Source organism: Sapajus apella, unplaced genomic scaffold (genome assembly GCF_009761245.1).
Source record: "Sapajus apella isolate SASKATOON/1434 unplaced genomic scaffold, GSC_monkey_1.0 scaffold4, whole genome shotgun sequence".
Lineage (NCBI taxonomy): Eukaryota > Metazoa > Chordata > Mammalia > Primates > Cebidae > Sapajus > Sapajus apella.
The window spans coordinates 56,070,508-56,092,563 of record NW_022436944.1 but is presented as its reverse complement, the minus strand read 5'-3'; the positions used below and the strand labels follow the sequence as shown (position 1 = coordinate 56,092,563).

The 22,056-nt window shown below is 39.4% G+C and overlaps 1 long non-coding RNA gene across 1 annotated transcript; it reads left to right on the top strand.

The window, feature by feature from the left end:
* Positions 1-5,769: 5,769 nt before the first annotated feature.
* Positions 5,770-15,208, top strand: LOC116543835. Its single transcript, XR_004265722.1, has 2 exons — positions 5,770-9,991; positions 11,141-15,208. It is a non-coding gene; the product is annotated as an uncharacterized LOC116543835 (long non-coding RNA).
* Positions 15,209-22,056: the final 6,848 nt, after the last annotated feature.

Genomic DNA, 22,056 nt, shown 5'->3' with positions numbered 1-22,056 from the left:
CAAGACTAGCTAATTCCTAGAGATGGCAAAAACTTGTCTGTGAGCTCACCTTTCGTATGCAAACCAACAATTCCAAGGCCCACATCCTCCGTGCCTCCTTTCTCTAATTCTCACACGCCAAGCCATTATTTCTCCCAGCCTAAATCACCTCTGAGACAGGTACCAGATAACTAGAGACTACCCTTACAGCCCAGACTCCCGAAAGTACTCATAGTATCTCATCCTAAACTCGCTCAAGTTTGCCTGCCCTAACTGCTCGCATTCCTTCATGCAGGTATTACAGTAAAGGCTCTGGGTCACACTTTCCCCCTTTCTCTGTTCCCTGACTGATCTGATGTTTCCCCATGTGGCCCTGCATGGCACGGTGTGACCTCGTAGGAACCATAAAACTTCTTTCAATGGCATTGACTTCTCCAGGTTATCAGTCGGTCACTTTTATAAATTAAACCCCAGGTCTAATCAAAACACACCTTTCTCCCACTTTAACAAAGCTTACCTCTCACTCATCTTGTGTCTTGTTCTGCTGCATTGCCCTAAGGTGTAAAAATATTTAGGGCCCAAACAAAAGGTTAATTCACCATTTTCCCTTGAATCTCACTAAGAGATGAAGTCTCAATAAAAGTTTAATTTTTTAGTTTAATAATTGCTTGTCAAAACTAATAGGACCATTTATGCAGTTTTAAACAACTGTGTCCATATAATATAACCATCTACTATAATAAAATTACAAAATAATATATTAACAATTAAATTACATATTATATGAGTAGTTAAATATTACATGAATCATTAACACCATTAAACGTAAAAGACTGGTTTCATATTATATATATTTTTGTGGCAGAAAACTAGGATGGAATGATCAGCTAAACGTTTTCTAGTATAAAGATAGAATGGAATTCTGCGGGAATATGTAATGGAACTATAAGTTCAAGGAGAAAAAGGAAGATACAATTTCCAAATGTTAACAAGACATTTGTGCATGTATATGTATATTTTTAAATGCCAGTGATGGGTCTCAAATTGTTTTGGTACTTATACTCTTTTGGATATTTAAAAGACCAATATAATAGTTTTATTTTATTTTAAAAGTCAGTATAGAATCTACTATGCACTAAAGATGACATTCCTTACGAGAAAACAGACTCATGTTGAAAAATTTTAGATGACATTAAAAATGTCATATATAATGATATATATAATTTTTCAAAATTCTTTTAGGGGTATATATGCAGAAAAGTTTAAAGGAAAGACAGAGACTGGTACAGCACCAGGGATGTTAGCAGCAAGAGTTCATTGACTATTTGAAGTATTAATATCAGATGAGTCGGCTTCAACAAGCCTCAGGCATTGTGCTTTTCCAATCAAGAGTCAAATACCCGGGAGAGAGAATCTGGTTGTCCAAGCATGAGCCATTTGCCCTGCTCTGTGGTCATAAAGGCAAGGCCCGTGATTGGCAATTCACAAGACCCAACTAGAGTGGAGAAAAGTGGGTGTTCCCAAAGGAAGTGATGTTGGTGGACTAAAACCATATATCGATACTGTATTAGATTTCTAAAAAGATTCACTTTTCCCTTCTCTCTCTCCACTTCCCAGGAGCAATTACATGACTTGAGTATTTTTATCTTAATGGCCATAATGTATATCTTTCCCATCACTATGGTAAAAGGAAATGAGGATATTTAATAGAGTCATTTTGACCCATAAAAGAAAACAGAGAAGGAAAAAAAGACTGTGGCTCAGAAAAATCTGTGGTTTATGCTGAATGTAATGGACTGTACCTTCATCAGTCATAAAATATGCAGGCATGTTCATGGACATTTTGTAGTTACCCATGATAAAATCACTAACTTATTCCAGGGAGGGTTTAAAAAAAATTATTATATCATTTTTAACTAAAGGAATGTAGTCCAAGCATGCTGTTTCCTTGGATCTAAATAATTGCAGAGAAAGAGATGAGAAATATTTAGAGAAATGGAGAGCTAAGAAGTTCCTTGGGCCGGTTTTCTCAAACATCTGTTGTCTCAACTGTGCTTTTGACAAGCAAGTCTGAGAAGGCAATTGGAGATGGAGTTTTCTGGCAAGTGCTTCAGAAGAGGCATTACATTTTAAGTAAAAAATATTTATGTTCAAGGTCCAAATGCTTTTACATGCTTACTGAATCTGCCTGCTGGGATGCTTCTTATAAATCAGTAGTTTTCACTGAGGGCTGATTTTGCGCCATGGAGGAAGTTTGGCTATGTCTGGAGACATTTTTAGTTGTCATAACTGGGAAGGTGTTACCGGCATCTTGTGGGTGGAGGCCAGCAATGCCGTTAAACATCCTGCAATGCACAGGACAGCCTCCACAACAAAGAATTGTCCAGCTCAAACTGTAGATAGTGTTTAGGTTGAGAAATCCTTCTCTAAATGTAAATCTTCTGATAGTCTTGATTTTGAGTGACAGGCGGCAGTAAGATCAAGAGGACTCATGTATTAGTTGTATTATATACATGTATCAGTGGTTTTCCGAGGTAATTTTGGTTGCAGGTTGGGTTCCATGGGAAACTGACTCTGAGACAGAGTTTAGCTTGCAAGATGTTATTAAGTAGAGCCCTGGGGATCAATACTTATGAAAGGGAGAGGCAGAAAGCAGAAGTGAGCCAAAGGGAGGCCAATGACAGCCATGGCTCTATAACTAGAATGATGCTTCAAAGTTGTCCAAAGGTGGGTCAAGAAGGCCAGGCCTTTATACCCTACCTTGATTAGTCATTGAATGTTGGCTATCCCGGGAAGAGTGTGACCGTGAGTGAGGGGACTCTGAAGCTGAAGCAATATCTGAAGGGGCTGAGGGCTCAGGACTGTCTGCTGATAGCCTCCCAGCAGTTGGGGCAACAAGTCATTCCCCTGGAGGGGCTTCTGGGCAGGGCATCTCAGTGTCCATCACAAAATGTGGGGGTTTTAGGATCAGTATGAAAGATAGGGAAGTGGAGGAATTGTGCAGGTGAGGGCAGGAACTGCTAACACTACCATCCCTCTTTCAGGGAAGAATGAACTCAAAAGTCTCTTTTGGAAGCTGCGGTCATTCTTGCTGGGTAGCAAAGAGAGCGGCATTCCCAGATGAGGAGCTCCCACATTCGGCCTCCCTCGTGGCACTGGAGCCTTGCTCACAAACTGTTGCAATGGTCATCCCCTTAAAGCACAGTAGACCTTTGAAAGATTAGGAGCTGCCTCCTTCTGTGGAAAAGATGGGGTTACTTGAATAAGGTAGCAGTTGGGTGAACGAAATTGAAAGGCATTGAAGTGAATGAATGTGGAAAATGAGGATCCATTAGGAAAAGAGACTGAGAGAGGAAGGGAGGGAGGCTCATCCACAGTGGCCATCCTCTTGAAAAGGCCCCAAACCCTTTTAAATGGAGCTCCTCCTCTGTTTCTCCCTTGAGTTTCTACTGCTCCGAGGTTGTTTGGAGCATTTGGTACAGAAACTTACATGTGTGTTGTGATGCTGTGGTTTGTTCTGGGCGGGGGTTAGCAAGGCTGGATGGCTTAAGGAAGGGTGGATAGAATCTGCCCTCATCCTCATGGCTGTGAGGATCTCAAGGGGAGTCACCAGTAATTATCAGCAACAGTGGATGGAACCAGGATCTGCTTGTGTTAGCAGGGCAGATGCTGATGTGTGGGGGGCAGTAAGCCTGAGTTTCCTAGTTGCCTCCTTAGGTCAGCAGAACTTCTTTTGAGTCAGTAAGAGTAGGGGAGATGAATAGGGGGCACTCTGCTATTTCAAGTCACATGTAGAACCAATGGCCTATCTAAATAGTTGGTATATGCTAACAATTCCGATTAGTGTGAGAAGAGGCATTGAAATCTATGGTTCTAAAACCCAGCTGGACAGGCAAGAGGGGAATTCAGGTAGTGGGGTGGGACTGTAAAATTAAGCATTAAAACTGGAAAAAGCCTTAGAGGTTCACTCCTCTCAGGACCGTGACACACACACACACACACACACACACACACACACACTCACCACACACACACACTCACACACACTTTACAGCTGAGAAACTGAGGCCAGAGAAGAAACAGCTGAGCCAGAACTTGACACCCATTGTGGTAAATCAGATGATCATTCCCAGTCGTTGGCTGCTACTCTCCACTGGGTTTATGGCCACAGTGTCCCTCGCAGGTGCCCCTCTCTGTAGATGAATTACATTTCTGCCAAGTACATCAGGGTTGGCCATTTTGACTTGCTTTGGTCAATACCCTGTTCTGTTTACCATTTGTAAATATAAGCTCTAAGTGCATCAGAAGGGCCACCATTGTTCTTTCCCCTCTGAGATTGATGTTCGTCTCAGAGAGGGGCTGCCCGTTTAGCCTAGATTCAGAATGAAGAAGACATATGGGCTGGACACAGTGGCTCACACTGGTAATCCCAGCACTTTGGGAGGTCGAGGCAAGCCGATCACTTGAGGCCAGGAGTTAGAGACCAGCCTGGCCAACATGGTGAAACCCCATCTCTACTAAAAATACAAAAATTAGCTGGGCATGGTGGCTTATGCCTGTAATCCCAGCTACGCAGGAAGCTGAGGCAAGAGAATTGCTTGAAACCAGGAGGCGGAGGTTGCAGTGAGCCAAGATTGCGCCACTGCTCTCCAGCCTGGACGACAGAGCAAGACTCCGTATAAAAAAAAAAAGACGCATGGAGCAGATGTGTAGTTGACTCATCGCCCATATGTAATATGAACAAGTAATAATCCTTTGCTGCTGTAAGTCACTGACATTTTGAGATATTCTTTTCTTTTCTTTTAAAAAATAGCATAACTTAACCAAAGCTGATTCTTCCAAGAGTGGGCTAGGCAGGCCAAAGAGAGGATGGGGTCAAGGCAGAGGCCTAGTTGAAAATAGGGCTCAGAAGAGCCTAATTGAAGTTTGGTGGGGGAGAGTGTCTTTGCCATTGTATAACACAAGAATAAAAAAGACAGCATCCATATGACCATTGCAGGCATTGCTAATCAGCTATGGCACCTTTGCTACTGAGGATTCTGACCCTTCTCAGTAGCACCACATGCTAATCAGTGTTTCAAGCAAGATCGAACCTATTTGCTAAGAGCACGGAGTTTGAGGCCAGACTTCCTGATTTCACATTCAGGCTTCACTACTAAGGAGCTATGTTAGTTTAGTCAAGTTACTTAGCCTCCCTGTGCTTCTGGTTCTTCCTTTGTAAAATGGGAATGGTACTAGTATGTACTTCCTAGGACTGTTGTGAGGATTAAATGAGTTAGATACATAAAGTTCTTACAACAATGCCTGGCATATAGCGAGTACTGAATGATGATGATGTTGATGATATTAGAGAAGAAGAAACTGAGACCTAGTCATTGGTGGAGCCTAGCCTGGCTGTCACTCATACACACCTCTCCATTCCCAGCCTGCCTTATTAACAGGGGGTGCTGTGAGCACCCCATACTATGGGAGGTCACAGTTGAGGAGAATTAATGTGGTTGGGGACTGATATGTAGACCTAAATGGTGTGAAATCACTAAATCCATGTCAGAAAGAGATGTTAAGAAAGGGCCTGGGTGCGGTGGCTCACACCTGTTATCCCAGCACTTTGGGAGGCTGAGGCGGGTGGATCATGAAGTCAGGAGATGGGGACCATCCTGGCCAACATGGTGAAACCGTGTCTGTACTAAAATACAAAAAATTAGTCGGGTGTGGTGGCATGAGCCTATTTCCCTGCCTCAGGCTCCTGGGTAGTCCCAGCTACTCTGGAGGCTGAGGCAGGCGGATAGGTTTAACTGGGAGGCAGAGGCTGCAGTGAGCTGAGATTACACCATGGCACTCCAGCCTGGCAACAGAACAAGACTCCGTCTCAAAAATAAAAGGACCCTGCTGCTTCCTTTGCGTCAATATCTTCCCCTTCTAGGAGCCATCTTTTTAGATTGAAGTCTCCTGATCAATGTAGTAGTTTGTTGTTTAATAATAGAACTGCATCCCCATTATCCTCATCCCCTAGACTCCCTAGGGCCATTATGGTCTCTTGCTTTCTGGCAAGAGACCTGCCCTATTGCTTGGGTGGCGGGGTAGGGGGTGGTGCTCAGGGTCTGCCTATCACTCCCCCTCCCTTAAGCTATGGGTATCCCTATGGAGATCAAGGTATCCATAGCCTGGGGAGATGCCTCTTGGGCAGCAGGTCTTGAGCTCCCCCTGTGGGAAAAGCAGATTCCCAGGCTGATCGAGAAGGGCCCCTCTACAAATCAATGCAGATGATACAGGGAACAATGCCTGCAGATGAGTTCTTTCCTAAGCTTCCCAGGTTTTAGTTTGGAAACTATTGTCTGGGTCCAGGTGGGAGCCATCTCCTTCCCTCCTCTGGCTATGCCCTGGATCCCCCCTCTTCTGCCTCCCTCCATTTTTGCTCTTCTCATTTTTTAACGTGTGCTCTGGAAAAATGCTATACTTGTCTCATCCACACTGCAGTGTAAATATATTCATTCAAGGAGTGTTTATTGAACTTGTCTTCCACACCCTGGCTAAATCCTAGGGACACAGATGCTCTAGAATGTAAGAACCATGCAGTACAGTTCTCCTTGGACTGACCTAGTTCTTCCTCCTTTCTCACTTGTAGTTCTCAAGAATAACTGGTGCGTGCTGGAAGCATAACATCCTGAGACAAGGAAGAACTGGCCAGAATATCCTGGGCTCCACTCTTGTCCCTCCTAGAACAAGATGTCCTTCAATACTTTAGCCCAGTGTATCATGTTGTCCCCAGGGTATAAAACCCAGGTGGACTGCTTTCCTGGCCCTTCAGCTGTGGGGCAAGTGAGGCACATGAAGACAAGATTCCATCCACTCAGGGCAGCTTTTCTAAGCCTTGGAACTGACTTGCTATGTATTCTAGGCTTTCACTCTTTCTTGCTGTGTGTGAGTAAAAACGTTGCTTCACTTAACTTGCAGTGAGTGTTCTATCTCACTGGACTCAAGCAAGTAGTAGAAATTGCAGCCCAAGATGCAGTGGGCTAAATGATGCAGTGGGCTCACCTGTGCATCGTGAGCCTGCTCCGCAGCCCACACAGGCAGAGATATTCATCTGTTTTGTTCCCTGGTGACTCCTAAGGGCCTAGATCAGTGCCAGCCATATAGAAGGTGATCTATAAGTATCTGTTAAATGAAAAGACAGAAAAGAACTATGGGACACAGAAAAACAAACAGCTTAACATCACGAGGGAGCCACAACTATCTGGGCTGGTGGCATGGGGGTAACGCGATTTAGCCAGACAGTTGTAGATAAAGAAAGTCAGATTTCTTAGACAAAGTAGGAACATGCTTTGTAGCAATGAGGCAAGGGCAGACTCAGCAGAAGAGGAGTGGCTTGCCAGCAAACAAAGGCTTGCTGGGGATTTTGTAGAAGAGTGTTTATGCTGTGTGCTGAAGAGGGCTTTGTGCAGCGTTGAGGAGGCCAAGGCTGCAGTGGGAGAACTTGCAGGTCTCTGGTGGCAAGTTGGGTGCAGGAGGGCTGCATGTCCTGGACCAGGAAGAAAGGCAGACTTGCAGTTTATCTGCTTTCCCTTTCCTTCTTTCTCCTGCTCCCACCAGCCTGACCTCAGGAAAAGCCTTTGTTTGCTGGCAGTCCACTCCTCTTCTGCTGATTCTGCCCATTGCCTCATCACAAGAAAGTCTTTTCCTACTTTCTCTAGTAAATCTGCCTTTCTTTATCTACAACTGTCTTGGTACATTTTTTTTACCCCCACGCCACCAGCCCAGATAGTTGTCGTGCTTGAGACAGTGAGCTGTTTGTATATCTGTATCCCATAGTTCTTTTTTTCCTAATTAGGACTCCACACTAACTGCCGCACTGTGGCAAATACACAGATGTTGTAAGGATTGGGGATGACAGAATTCCGGCTGCCTAGTAGGCGCTTGTTAGAAAGGGCTTCACGAACAGGAGATGATTAGGTTGAATCTTAACAAATGAGTCGGAGTGGAGCTGGGCACAGTGCCATGCACCTGCAGTCCTAGGTACTTGAGAGGCTGGGATGGGAGGATAACTTGAGCCCAGGAGTTTGAATCCAGCCTTGGCAACATAGTGAGACCCTGTCTCTTAAAATAGTGAGTCAGAATGACTTGTGAGAAGTCTGAAGTGAAGGGGAAGAGCATTCCTTATTGAGGACCATATAAGCAAAGGCCCACTAGTGAGCAATTGATAGGGTTTGGAAGCTAAGGAAGAGGGAGGGGTCAAAATTGACTTCCAGATTTTTGATTTAGGCAATTGAGTTGATGTTGGTTCCATTCACTGAACCAATACGAACTTAGGCTTCTTTCAACAAAGGACATGTTTGTTTTCCTCAATTCTGAAAGGTGAGTAGGCGTTAGACAGATGGGGGTAGAGTAGGCATATGAGAATGTTCTAGGCCAGGGGTTGGGAAAGTTTTTCTACAATGGGCCAGATAGCAAATCTTTTCAATCTGTGGACCTGTGATCTCTGTGACTGTTATAGTACCAAGCAACTATAGATAACATAGACGTGAATGGGCATGGCTGGATTCCAGTAAAACTTTACTTACAGAAACAAATGGCAGGCAGGATTGGCGGAATTGTCCTGTGGGCCATAGTTTGCCAGCTACTATTTTAGGCCAGGGGGGCAGGAGGTACAAAGGCCCTGAGATGGGAAGGAATGAGCTATATTTAGGGAACTGATTCATGGCCAGTGTGGCTGGAGTTATTAACCAAAGAAAGGGGTTAGCAGCTCAGAAGAAGTATGGAGTTGAGGGCAGGCAATAGATAACTTACAGGCTTGTAACCCATGTTAAGGGTTTTGTATTTTGCCTTAGTGGGAAGTCACTGAGTAATTTAAACACTTTTAATTTAGCTATAAACATATACAGAAAATGTGCATATTATAAGTGCATAGTTAGTTGAATTTCCGCAAACTGAATATCCACATAAACAGCATGCAGACCAAGAAACAGAGCATTATCAGAAGCCAAGAAGTATTCACCTTGCACCCCCAGCCAGTCCACACCCCTCCAGTCAGCACCATTTGGACCTTCTATAACATGTATTTGTTTGCCTGGGTTTCTATTTTATGCATATGGAATCATCTGTTATCTGGCTTCTTTCACTCAAAGTAATGTCTGTGAAATCTGTCTATAGTAGTTGTAGATTGTCCATTCTCACCATGTGAATACACAATTGGGTTGTGGATGAGCATTTGGGATGTTTTCAGTTGTGGGCTGTTATGAATTGTGCTGCTCTGAATATTTATGACCATGTCTTGATAAATATGCATTTCTGTTGGATGAACATGCTTAATGGTTTAATTGCAGGGTCACAGGATGGTTGTATGTACAGCTTTAGCAGATATTATAGAATCATTTTCCAAAATGATGATACCATTTTACATTCTCACAAACAAGGCATGAGAGTTCCTATCTCTTCTCATACTCACCTCCACTTGATGTTTTGCACTGAATATTTTTTTAGCTATTCTGGTTGTTTTGTAGAGATATATCACTGTGGTTTTAATTTTCATTTTCCTAATAAGTGAACAGGGAGCATATTTTCAAAATTTTATTGGCCATTGTAGACTTTTCCAAGAGCATGAAATGATCATATTTGCATTCTAAGTAATCCTCTCTGGCTTTTGGTGTGGAATATCTATCTGTGGGTATAGCAGGAATCCAAACAGGGATTTATTTGAGTTAGGAGATCATGGCAATATTGAGGCCGAATGTGAGAATAGCTTGGACTAGGGCAGTGGTAGTTGAGTTGGAAAGATGTGGATGAATTTGAAAGCCATTTCTGAGGTAAAATTGAAAGGACCTGGTGGTGGATTAGATGCAGGAACTGAGAGACAGGAAGGTATACAAATTGTGGCTGTAAGAGTTCTGGTTAACGCATCATTTCTGAGTTTTAGGTTTGAGATCATTGCATATATTTTCTTTAGGATTTTTTGGTTACTTTCAAAAGACTGGAGAAGAAAATTTCAATGGAAAAAAGGAACACATCTAATATGGTAATTGAAAATGACCTTTTTATTATTCATTTTTTATTTGACATTTCTTTCTTGTTCTCTCAGGTTTCTGAATTCTTGTTTCAGATGACTCAGAAATGAAATAATCACAAGGACCTAGCTAAATATTATATTGATGGCGAGAGAATTCTCAGAAGCACAGGGCCCTCTAGAGACTGCTGGTCTGGCTGGTGAGGTAGAGTTTTGGATATTTTTCATGACCTGCCCTTTCTGTGGCTTATTTCCATGCAGCTTCTGGGAAGAAATGCAAATCTTGTGGAAATCAAAAGAGTCACCCAGGATCTTAACTAGACCCATGCTCAGAAAGCCCTCCCCAAAGCTGGCAGGGTCTAAGATGGATTCCTTTGAAATATCTCTTGAAGCCTGAGGAGCAACCAGGGAGAGGGGAGCTACAGCTTGATTCCCAGCCAAAGCTCAAGGAGGCTATGGCCATGAGTGGCCATCACTTTCTTTAATATTTTTTATTCTTTTAAATAAGCCAAAAATTACTGTTTCCTTCCATGGCATAAAGCAAGTTCTTAACCGGCACAAAGCTCTGTCTCTGGGTTTCAACAAAGAAAGTAGGAATCTAAGTGATCTTGGGGCTTTATCTCTAGATCAGCATGGCAGGCATCAACCATCATTCATGGTGCTCTTGTCCACAGAGTCCATATTGGAATGGAGACTGTGGCACAGCAGCCCCATCTATGAATTTTTTCTTGAGTTCTTTTTTTTTTTAAGAGAGCTCCTTGTTACCCTGGCCTAACTACCCAGAGCACCTCAGCACCTCTCACTCACATAAGCCAGCTTCCTCTGGGTCATGTAGGCTGACCATCTTGGGAGTCTCATTAGGTGTTCCCCAGAATGTCCCTGAGTCATGTTGAATGTTCCATGATTTAGGTCTCAAAAGAGTCATTGGCGTCTATTAACAGAGCAGCATCGATTTTATGTCTCTGGAACACATTTTTTTCCATTGAGCTGATTTCCTGTGGGCAATTCCCATGATGCACTGACCTCTGTCTCTAACACTCTTAAAGAAGAAAATTTTCATTGAGAATTGGGTGGTTTACAATGAACTCCCACACTTATACTCTTGGGTTTTTCTTGGAATTTCCTGTCTGATCCAGATGTTTTCCTCTAACAATTTCCCAGATGTAAAGATAACCAAATTTCATCTGATGACATTTGCTTGGACTTTAACCAGTATTGTTCATCTGAGGGCTGAAGATGTGTCTCTTGAAGTCTCAAATTCCCACTCAACTTCTCATAACCATTAGGACTGATTTAGCTGAATAATATTGGGTAAGTGACTTAACCACTTGGAGTGTCTGATTTTTTAAAAACATGTAAAATGGTGATAATAACATCCCTGCCTTCCACACTTGTTTTGAGGATGAAATGAGCTAAGATCTGAGAACTTGCTCTGTGAAGGACTCCTTGAATGAGAATCATGACTGAGGCTGGCTTTACCTTCAGATCATTATGAACTTCAGATCATTATGAAATTTGGTAAATTATGTGAAAACTCTTTAGCCTTAAATGAAATTTCTTGCTCCCATGCTTTGCATTCTAGTGCCATTGTTTTAGGTTCCAGGCATCACATTTAGAAATTTATCTGTAGCCTTTAAGTCAGTAACCTAGGTATGAACTTTAATCTGATTTGCTTATTTTTCTCTGCATTTAGATAGGAAATTCTACTGATGCTGGTAAAGAGTAGGCTCACAAATAAAATCTCTGGTTTCTTGTGAACAGTTTCCTTAAGTCTAGGCTCACAACAAAATAAGAAGGAACCAAGTAAGCAGTATTTTCATATACAACAACAACAATAACAACAACAACAACAAAAGGATATATACTTTGATTAAAAAAAAAACAAGCATTACATACTTACATATTCAAAGAAAAAAACATTTAAACAGTGAGATTCAAAGATGTGTTATTTCCATGTCTATGGAAACTAGTTACTGAGACGGATTAAGTATATGCATGGTTTATAATGTTTACATTCTCTTTTGCAATTATTCTATAGAGTCTACATTTTGGATGGTTATCTAGCCTTGGCTTTGTATTGAAGTGGTTTAAATGTTTTCCATCAGTCTTGTTTATCACAAGTTTTTCATTCATCTCCTATTGTTGGATTTCTTACTGTGTAGCTTCACCAAGAAGGGCTCACAGATACTATTAATATATTTCTTGAGATCCTGCATATTTGAAAATGTCATTGCCTATATCCTTAAATGTGGTTTGAACTGAACATTGCCAAGTGGTCATGTCTTCTTTCTCTGAAGACTTTGGAAGTTTTGTTCCACTTTCTCCAGCTTTGAATATTGCAGTGGGAAGGTATTAGGCCCATCTGATTTGTTTCCCTTTATTATGAGTCATTTAATATTCTTTCATATGTCCATTCTTTCTTTACCTTTCAGGTCTAGTAACTTTACCAAGATATGGCTCAGTGTTAGACTTTCTGAAGTTTTTCAATCTGAAGAGTAAAGGTTTTTAAAATATAGGAACATTTTCTTCTATTATATCTCCGGATATTATCTTGTTGCTTCATTTGCTCAGTTCACTTCAGAGATGTAAATAATTTTCATTATGGATTTCCTATGCATAGCTTTTATTATTTATAGTTTATCTTGTACCCCTTAACATTTTTTGGTTCAACTTTCTTTCTCAAGTCTGTCAGAATTCTACATGCTTAACTGACACAAGAACAGAAAACCAAATACCACATGTTCTTGCTCATAGGCGGGTGTTGAACAATGTGAACACATGAGCACAGGGAGGGGAGCATCACACTCTGGGGTCTGCTGGGGGGGGTGCTAAGGGATGGACAGCTGGGGATGAGGAGGTTGGGGGGGGATAACATGGGGAAAAATGCCAGATACAGGTGATGGGGGGATAAAGGCAGCAAACTACCTTGCCATGTATGTACCTATGCAACAGTCCTGCAAGATCTGCACACGTACCCCAGAACCTATAGTACAATTAAAAAGAATAATAAAATAAAAATTTGTACAATGTATAACCCTGAAAAAAAAGAATTCTACATGCTTAACTATGTTTCCATTAATGTCTGTTCCTGGTTTTGCTTCTTCTAATATGGCTTTTATTTTTATAAAAAATTTAGTTTCCACTTTCATGTATCTCCTGAGTTCTGTCAGCTGCTCTTTTACTTCTTTCTATTGTATCATCATGTCTTCCCTGAGCATTTGCTTTAGAAAATCCATAGATTCTTCAATTTGGTTGATATGATGGACAATAATTTGTTGAAAATTTCACCGTAATTCATGGTGAGCTTCTGATGTGTATTCTTTATCTGCTGCATCTTCTTTTTCTCTTATATTACCTAGGCTAGGTCCCAAAGTGGTTTGCTTCTCATTATTTCTTATCTATGAATGCAGACTGTTCTTTTCTGATTTCTGTCTGTTAGCGAAGAGCAAGGCTAAGAGACTGGAGAAGTGAACTAAAACTGCATGCACCTTAGATTGAAGATATTGCCTTAGAACTTTTTTTTTTCCCCCACAATGACCTAAGGAAATACTTCCACCAGGGCTGAGCAGTGGGCCTGCCTGGCTCATTTAGAAACTCATGTATAGAGATTTAGCACTTGCCTTCAATTTTAGCTGTTGAATATAAGCACTTGCAGAGCTAATTCTTACCGTGTCACATTGACCCCAAAGAGCCTATGAAGATAATGGTCTGTGACCCTTTTTTTCAGCTCCCTTTCTCCCCAGCTGCTTCATGGAGAGTAGAGCTCAGGGATGTTCCCGGCCCCCTCTGCGCTGGGCAAAGGCATAATGGTTTAGTTTTTCAGACCATTTCCCCATTTTCTGCTATGAGCCTGCAATGACACAAGTCATTTTCCAGTATCTCCCTTTGATTTGGTTCAGATTTCATTGCACTTGGCAGCTGATCTTTCTAGATTGAGGATTTGGATATTTATTGTTTCCTAGTTTTACCAAAGGCAGAGTTATTTTACTTACTATGGTTTCGTATTTTTTTTTTTTTTTTTTTTTTTTTGGCTTCAGAAGAGAGAGTGGGATAGAAAAGCTTAATTTTGCCAAATTTAAATGAAAGTCAAAAATACATATTTCTTTCTTCTAAAGAGACCCAGTTTTGCATACAAATTCCCTGTGGCAAAGAGAAATGGTAAAGTGACATCTAAACCACTAAACCACTGCTGTGTGCCCTATACATATTGATGAATACTACTAGCTCACCTCTAGCAGTGTGGAACATATGATGTCTTAGTGTGTTTACAAAAAGATCCTCCGTCTAAGAAGGTGAATTAGAGGAAGGTACTGAGCAGATGCAGCCCAAGAGCTTATAACTGGGTCAGCTCATTAAACATTTATGCGTGGGAAATAATAATTTTCTTTGGTTGGAGATGGCTCTGACTCGGAGTTCGTGGTTTGGCAAGGGGTATGTTGGCTGGATATCAGCTTCCTTTTAGTTCTCTAGGAAGACCAATGGATCTCAAGCCAGACAATTAAAAAGAAATTCATACCTAGACCCATCATAGCGAAACTACTGGACATTGAAGAAAAATAGGTCTTATAGTCAGAGAAAGAAAGCAAATTATCTTAAAATAATGACAATTAGTATGACTGCTGACTTTTCAGTAGCAACAATGAAGCCAGAAGACACCAGCAAGACATACTAGTATCTTTGTATTCAATATACTGAGTGAGAAAACCTAAAATTTTACTCAGTGAAACTATTATTCAAGAATGAGGAAAAAATATGACACTTTTGAAAAACAAAAGCAGATGACTTTGTTACTAAAAGATATTTGCTGAAGGAAATCCTAAAGGATGTACTTCAGAAAGAGGGTTAAAAACAAGAACAAAAACAAAAGAAAGAAGGTCTGTAACCCCCAACAAAGGTAAACAAAGATATCTATCTATCTGTCTATCAATCATCTATCTATCTAAATGTGACAGTGTAAAACAATAATGTTGACTAAATCATGGGGACCATCAGCTATAACTAAAATACTGGAACACAATGTAAGCCAAAAGCGGGTGATCAGCGTTAAAGCAATCTAAATTCTTTATATTAATTAGGAGAAAGGTAAAGTATTGATTAAGTTTAGGCTGTTAAAAATGAATGCATATTTAAGTTATAAGGATAACTTGAATATACTAAAGTATAAACTTTAAGAGTAAGTATAGAGCACGTAACTCACAAACAAGTACAGAGAAAATGGAATAAGAAAAAAGACATCAATCTAAATAGGCCAAGGAGGGAGGAAAACTTAAAATTGGACAAGTAGAAAACACATAATGAGAAAGTGGAAATAGATTTAAATGTAAGAGGAAACACAGTATATTTTATAGTTTAAAAGATTTTCAGATCAAATAAAAATCTTAAGATATAGGTGATGGGGAGGAAGGCAGCAAATCACACTGCCATGTGTTTACTTATGCAACAATCTTGCATGTTCTTCACATATACCCCAAAACCTAAAATGCAATAAAAAAAAGTTGAAAAAAAAATAAAAATTAAAAAAAAATCTTGAAACCTGGCTGTCTGATATTTATAGTAAACTTTAAAATATAGGAACATAGAGAAATTTAAAGTCAAAGATAGTAAAAAGCAAATATTGACCAAAAGAAAGCTGCAGTAGTTGTGTTAATATCAGGCAAAAATACACTTTAAATTAAAAGCACTGTTACAGATAAAAGGAGCCACTATATAAGGGCAAAATGTATAATTCACTAGGAAAACAATTATTTAAAACTTGTATGCAGCTAGTAACATGATGTCAGAATATATAAGGTAAAAATGGACAGATCAATAAGGAGAAATAGGGAAATCTATTTCGGTGAGACATTAAAAATATAACTCTCAGTAATCAATAGATTATTGTGCTGCAGGAATTAAACAGAAACTAAAAGGACATTATGAATTATTTTATGTCAATAACATTTAAAATTTAGATGAATAGTAGAATTCTTGGAGACACATAACTTAGGAAAACCAACTCTAGAAAAACCAGAGAATCTGAATAATTTTTTTTTTTTTAGATGAAATCTCCCTCTGTTGCCCAGGCTGGAGTGCAGTGGCATGATCTCACACTGATCTGCAACCTCTGCCTCCAGAGTTCAAGTGATTCTCCTGCCTCCTGAGTAGCTGGGATTATAGTCGTGCACCACCACGCCCTGCTAATTTTTGTGTTTTTAGTAGAGATGGGGTTTTGCCATGTTGGTCAGGCTAGTTTCGAACTCCTGCCTCAGCCTCCCAAAGTGCTGGGACTGAATAGTCTTATAGTGACATAATAAATTGAATCAAGTGTTTGAAATCTTCCCACCAAGAAAGTACTAGGCCCAGATGCTTTACAGGTAAGTTTTATAAAACATAGAACAATTAATTTTAATCTTAAATTTACTGTTCTAAACAACATAAGAAAATGTAATAATTTTATTTTAAGAGGCAGGCTATCATAAATTTGATACAAAAATGTTGACATATTAAAAACTTAATGTAAAAGGAGAGGATGAGTAAGGTAAATTATAGACCACTCTTACTCATAAATAGAAATTCAAACATCCTAAAGAAAATATTATCAAACAAAATTCAGCAATGTATGAAAACCACAATACATTATAATCCAGCTCGATTACTCTAAGAATAGAAGACTGTTTTAATTGCAGAAAACCAATTACATAAATTGACATATGGTTAATTATTACCATATCAAGAGATGAAAACCATATGATTATTCCAACAGATACAGAAAAAAATGCACTAAAAGTCAACATACATTTATTATGCAAAGCTCTTATCAAACTAAGAATAGACAGGAATTTATTTAACCTCAATAAATGTCATCAATTAAAACTACAGCAAACATCATGCTTAAAAATGTAATGTGGAAAGCATCCCTTCAGGTTAGATATGAGTAAAGTAACATAACTTATTCAAACCAGGACACTTTATTTTTTAATAAAACTATGGACTTGGTTTAGATTTAGCCAGCCTTTCTACCAATGTCCTTCTGTTTCAGGATTCAATTCATAACCTTAAGCTGCATTAGTTGTCATGTCTGCTTGGTTTTCTCCTTCAATCTGTAACAGTTCCTCAGGCTTTCTTTGTCTTTCATGACCTTTACACTTTTCTACGAGGCAGGTACTTGTAGAAGCTCTCTCAAATTGGGTTTCTCTGGTGGTTTCTCATGGTTAAAGAGAGACCATGGGTTTCAGCAAGAAAATCAGAGGTGATTGCAATGTGGTTTGCAGTTCCTCTCTTCAAGAAGTGAAGTCTGTATCTTCCACCTTGAATCTGAGCTAGAACTGAGAGTTGCTGTGGACAGAAGAATGTGATGGAAAGGATGTTGGGTGAATTCAGAGCCTAGATCTCAAAAGGTCTTACATACTGCTGCTGGTTCTCTAGGGATAGTGCCCAGCTACTGTGTGTACAGGCTTGGGCTCACATGTCAAATGACTAAAGACTGCATGGAGCAGAGACAAGTCTGCCAGCCAGGGCTATCCTAGACCAGACAGCCCCCAGCCAACCTATCAGCTGACTGCAGGTACACAAGTGAGCAGTCAAGACAAGAACTGCCCATCTGAGCCCCGCCTAAATAATTTACACCAACTCATTACCTAAGTAAGTGGTTTTGATTTTAAGTCACTAAGTTCTGGGGTTATTACACAGCAAAAACTAATACACTTGTGTTCCAGCCTGCAACAGTGTGGAATAGTAAATGAACATAGACTTTGGCTTCAAACAGCCCTACCTTTGTTATTAGCTGTGTGCTTTGGGGGGTCTCAGTTCATCTGATTAATTTTTGCAATGGGCATAATAATTTCCACACAAACATCAGAGTAACTAAGATAATTAGAATAAAGCTAGCAACACAGAGCTTAGCACATAATAGATGCTGTATAATTGAGGTTCCGTCTAAGAACCAAGGTGATATCTTCTTAAAATTCAAGGTGTAGGAGGTATCACCCTTCTGGGAACCAAGTCTTCTGTCACTGATTGTGTGTCATTTGCTTTCTTTTGTCAGAGAAAATGTTCTTTAAACTATATCCTGACTATTTTCATTACCAGCAATTTCCCTTTGCACTCTTCAACTTCTGTTTTCCTAAAGACTAAGGTAAATAGTGTCTATCTCTGCAAGACATTTGATTGATTATAACCTTGTTGTTTTGCACTAGAGATCTTTAGAGATCTGAGGCACAGAGTTCTGTACACACAAAGGCATAAAATAAATCCCACCCATTATTTAAAACAAAAGTTATCATCCTGCCAAATGCTATGAAATTACATAATTATCAGTTTTGCTTGTTAGATAATCATGCTTTTTAAATGCTTTCCTGAAAATAGCCCTTTAAGATCTACATTTGCTACCTTCTCTGACTTAAGTATAATTCGAGGGGGTTTTGTCCACATTTTCTTATTGCTAAAATACTGTAAAAAATGACATTACTAAAAGTGAACCAGAAAAAAGTTAGGACATTTTTTTCATCCTTATTCTCTTCTCTGACACAGAAGAGGCTGTTTCATTTCGCTGGGTCTCATGTTCTCCACCCACTCTCAGTGTAAGTGGGATGGTCTAAAGATTCATGCAACACTTGCAGAATTCTTGAAATTTCAAACTAGGAAGAGTCTATGCAAGTGTAAAAGACAAAGACAAGGACTCATACAAAAGACAATGGATATCAAGACGGAGTCATGACTGCCTTGCTCTCAGATTGCAAAAAGAGCTGTGCTTTCAGTTGTTTTTCTTTTTAATATGCTTATTCAGGAATTTATTCTGTTTTTCAATTTAGACCACTCATGGGGATTTGGACCGAGCAACTTACCAACTTTAGGTTAAAAACAACCACAATTTTTTAATATTACAAAGCATGATATTAAAATCAAGGCTGATAATAAAATAGGTCAGTACCAAGAGGGAAAAGAATACATATCTTTTTGCTTTTTGTTTTCTAAGCCATCTATATCTGTCAACTCGAGCAACAGATCAGGCTATCTAACTACATATTTTCTTCCTACTCTTTTCAGGCACTCAGGACACAGCAGGTGTTTCATAGCTCTGCTAGTTGGTTTGGATATTGGAATAGAACTATCACAAAGAAGTTATGGAGCAATTTCTTCCTGAAGATCACACCCACTCAGTTTGTTAGGTCGACAGTTACATTGCACTCAGAGTTCAGAAGGGTGGATGTTAGAGTTTGGAAGAGAATCCCGTTTGCTTCCCTTATTCTGTACTTGATTAATTTGGCCTGGGAAAGAATTTCTTTGTAGTCTGGTACAGTGTTTGAATGTGGCTTTTAAACGTGCCTAATAATATGATATTGACTTCTTTCAGTGATGAATGGAGAAAATAAAGTGTTAGAAAAAGAATTCTACTCAGTAATAGATTCATTTGTACCACAGCTCAACCTCCTGATGAAATTCTGATAACTTATCTTTGATACAGCTAGTGCTCGACTTACGACCACGATTGGTTCCGACAGACTGGTCGTAACACGATTTGGTCGTAAGTTGAGTAGGCTATATGTACAGTACTGTGAAATGATGTTATAAAAATCTTTAAGTCATGTTTTATCATAATTTTCTTTCATTATTGTTGTATATCATAATTTTCTTTGTTCATTTTATGCCATTTGTATCATCTCTACACCATTTTGTTTCTTATTTTTACATTCATCAGGTTTAAGTAAAACACTGCATTACCAGTACAACTGGTTTAATATTTGCAAAACATACAAAATTACAAAATACAGGTGCATACAGAAATACAAAATACAGGTGTAAAAAATACCATAGGAAACATTTTCCCAATTGCAAAACATATCAAAATATATAAACATGTACGAAACATTTTATTGGCCGCTGGTGCTTGGCTGCGGATCGTTGATGTTGTCATCTGAGACAGCAGTTGGGGTTACTGGAGTTGGTTATTTCATAAACATGGTGAGCTTTGTCTGAATTGTATGTTTCTTTTTTTCTTCATAAATTTCACGATATGGACAAAACACATTGTGTGCCATCCGTTCAATCCTTGCAAATCGTTCGATGTTTGGGTCCATTGCTTCGAAATGTATAAGAAGTTTATTGGGGGGGTTTGATGAAAAATATCCAAGACACAAAACACAAATTGCTGTACCGAGTCTGGGATAACAATTGAAATGGTGCACGCGGAGATGGTAGTGCTGCCGGAAGCTGGTCTGCACTGTTGTACGCCCAGCTGGGCAACGTTTGCGCTGCCAGACGTGGAGCAGTCGTGGCTAGCGATTGTGGTCATAAAGTCAAATGGTCGTAAGTTGCATAGGTCGTAAGTCGATCAATACCTGTATTTATAACTGTGATATTTTAGCCTTGAAGTTAAAAGCTTAGCCTTTCTAAGATACTGAATGTATCACTGACACTTGCCACTTGGAATCATAAATGAAGTCTTTTATTATGGCATGGAAACACCATATTTATAGGCTCATCTTTGTCTCCATAGTTTACGTAAACACACTTCTGACTGTAATCATACTTGAGTGTGGGAAACCAGAGCTGTTCTTGTTGCCCATTTCTTCTTGCAGCAACTGAGAAGGCAGAAGACACTTGCTGTGATTTGATCACATCCAGGATTTTCACTGGCTTCTTTGATATCATACTATGGCCAAGAGGGCATGCTGTTGACCACTGACTGTTCTGTCACCAAAGCTGTGTATAAGTTGACCTGAAGGAGCAGACTCCTAACTGTACAGGAATATTCTTTTTTGTTTTTTTGTGTGGCTGATGTTTCATCAGCCCTGACCTTAACTCCTGTTTTTCAGTTATAACTCCCCAATCTTTTCCTGTGGAGCACAAAAGTCATTCAGCACTTCTCCCTTACACATGTGGCATACATGTCAAATGTAGGATTATGTTTCGCAGTGCTTTGTTCAAATCTAAGCTGAAGTCACTTCTATCACACACACTCATAAATAGATTGCTCTTTCCTATTGTATTCCATTGATTTTATGTGACTTCCCATATTGTCATTGGATAGGGGACTTTTGCCAGTAGCCTTTTCTGCTTTCTTTCCAGGCATGATTCTTTCATGACGGTTGTGACTGGTTTTACGGATACCTTCTTCTGTTTTGCTGTGAGGATGTAACTTGGAGTGATGCGCCCATTGCTTTAGGTGTTTTTTTTTTTTTGCCATTAATTATTAATTAATCAGTTTCATGCTGAAACATGATTTATTTTGGGGGTTGGAGAAATCACTGGATTATCTATAACTATGGCTCTGTTGATGTGCTTAGTTTGAAAAATGACAAAAAATATAGGTGATTTCCAACCAGTTTTTGACACAGTTTCAAGATAGCTCTTGAGGATCAGGGTTAGTAGATTGCTGATCTAGGGATGGTCAAATTTTACATCTTATTTGTTGAACTTCTAGTTGGCTCTAAAAAAAATAAATAAAAACAAAATATTTCTGACTATGTGAAATCACACATTAGTTCTAGCATTATTCACTTGTCCTGACACAGACAGATTAATATTTGTTACTTCTACTGGAGTCCTCTTCACTGTGTACATTTCAAACATTACTTAGAGTTGCAATGTTTATGATACTATTTTCTTTACTACTTTTAGGTTTCTAGAAAAGATATCACATGGCTGTGAAAATTTAGTAGAAATAATATAATCATCCCTTAAATAAGCAGAGCTCTGTTGGAAATTTAAGATGCTCTGTCAAGATGGTAAACTTCCAACTACTTAGACAAAAAAAATGACCCAAGATTATATTAAAAAGTGATAACATCCAAATTAGAGACTACAGCATAGTGACTGAGTGTGGTTAATAGCAATCTGTGGGTTCAATGCCAATGTGACACCAGAATTATGTCTGGCATGGTGACTAACAGAATTAAAAAATATAATATAAAATAAAAACTAAATTGTCTTGATAAATTGTCTTAAATTTTATGAGCCAGGTAACTTCTCCTATATCATATCAACATTCTATATATCATGCATATACTTTAAGATATGCTTTAAGGTTATAGTCTAATTAATCAATATTATATCTTTTAGGAAAATAAAATCATGGAACAATCTTTCATAAAGATATG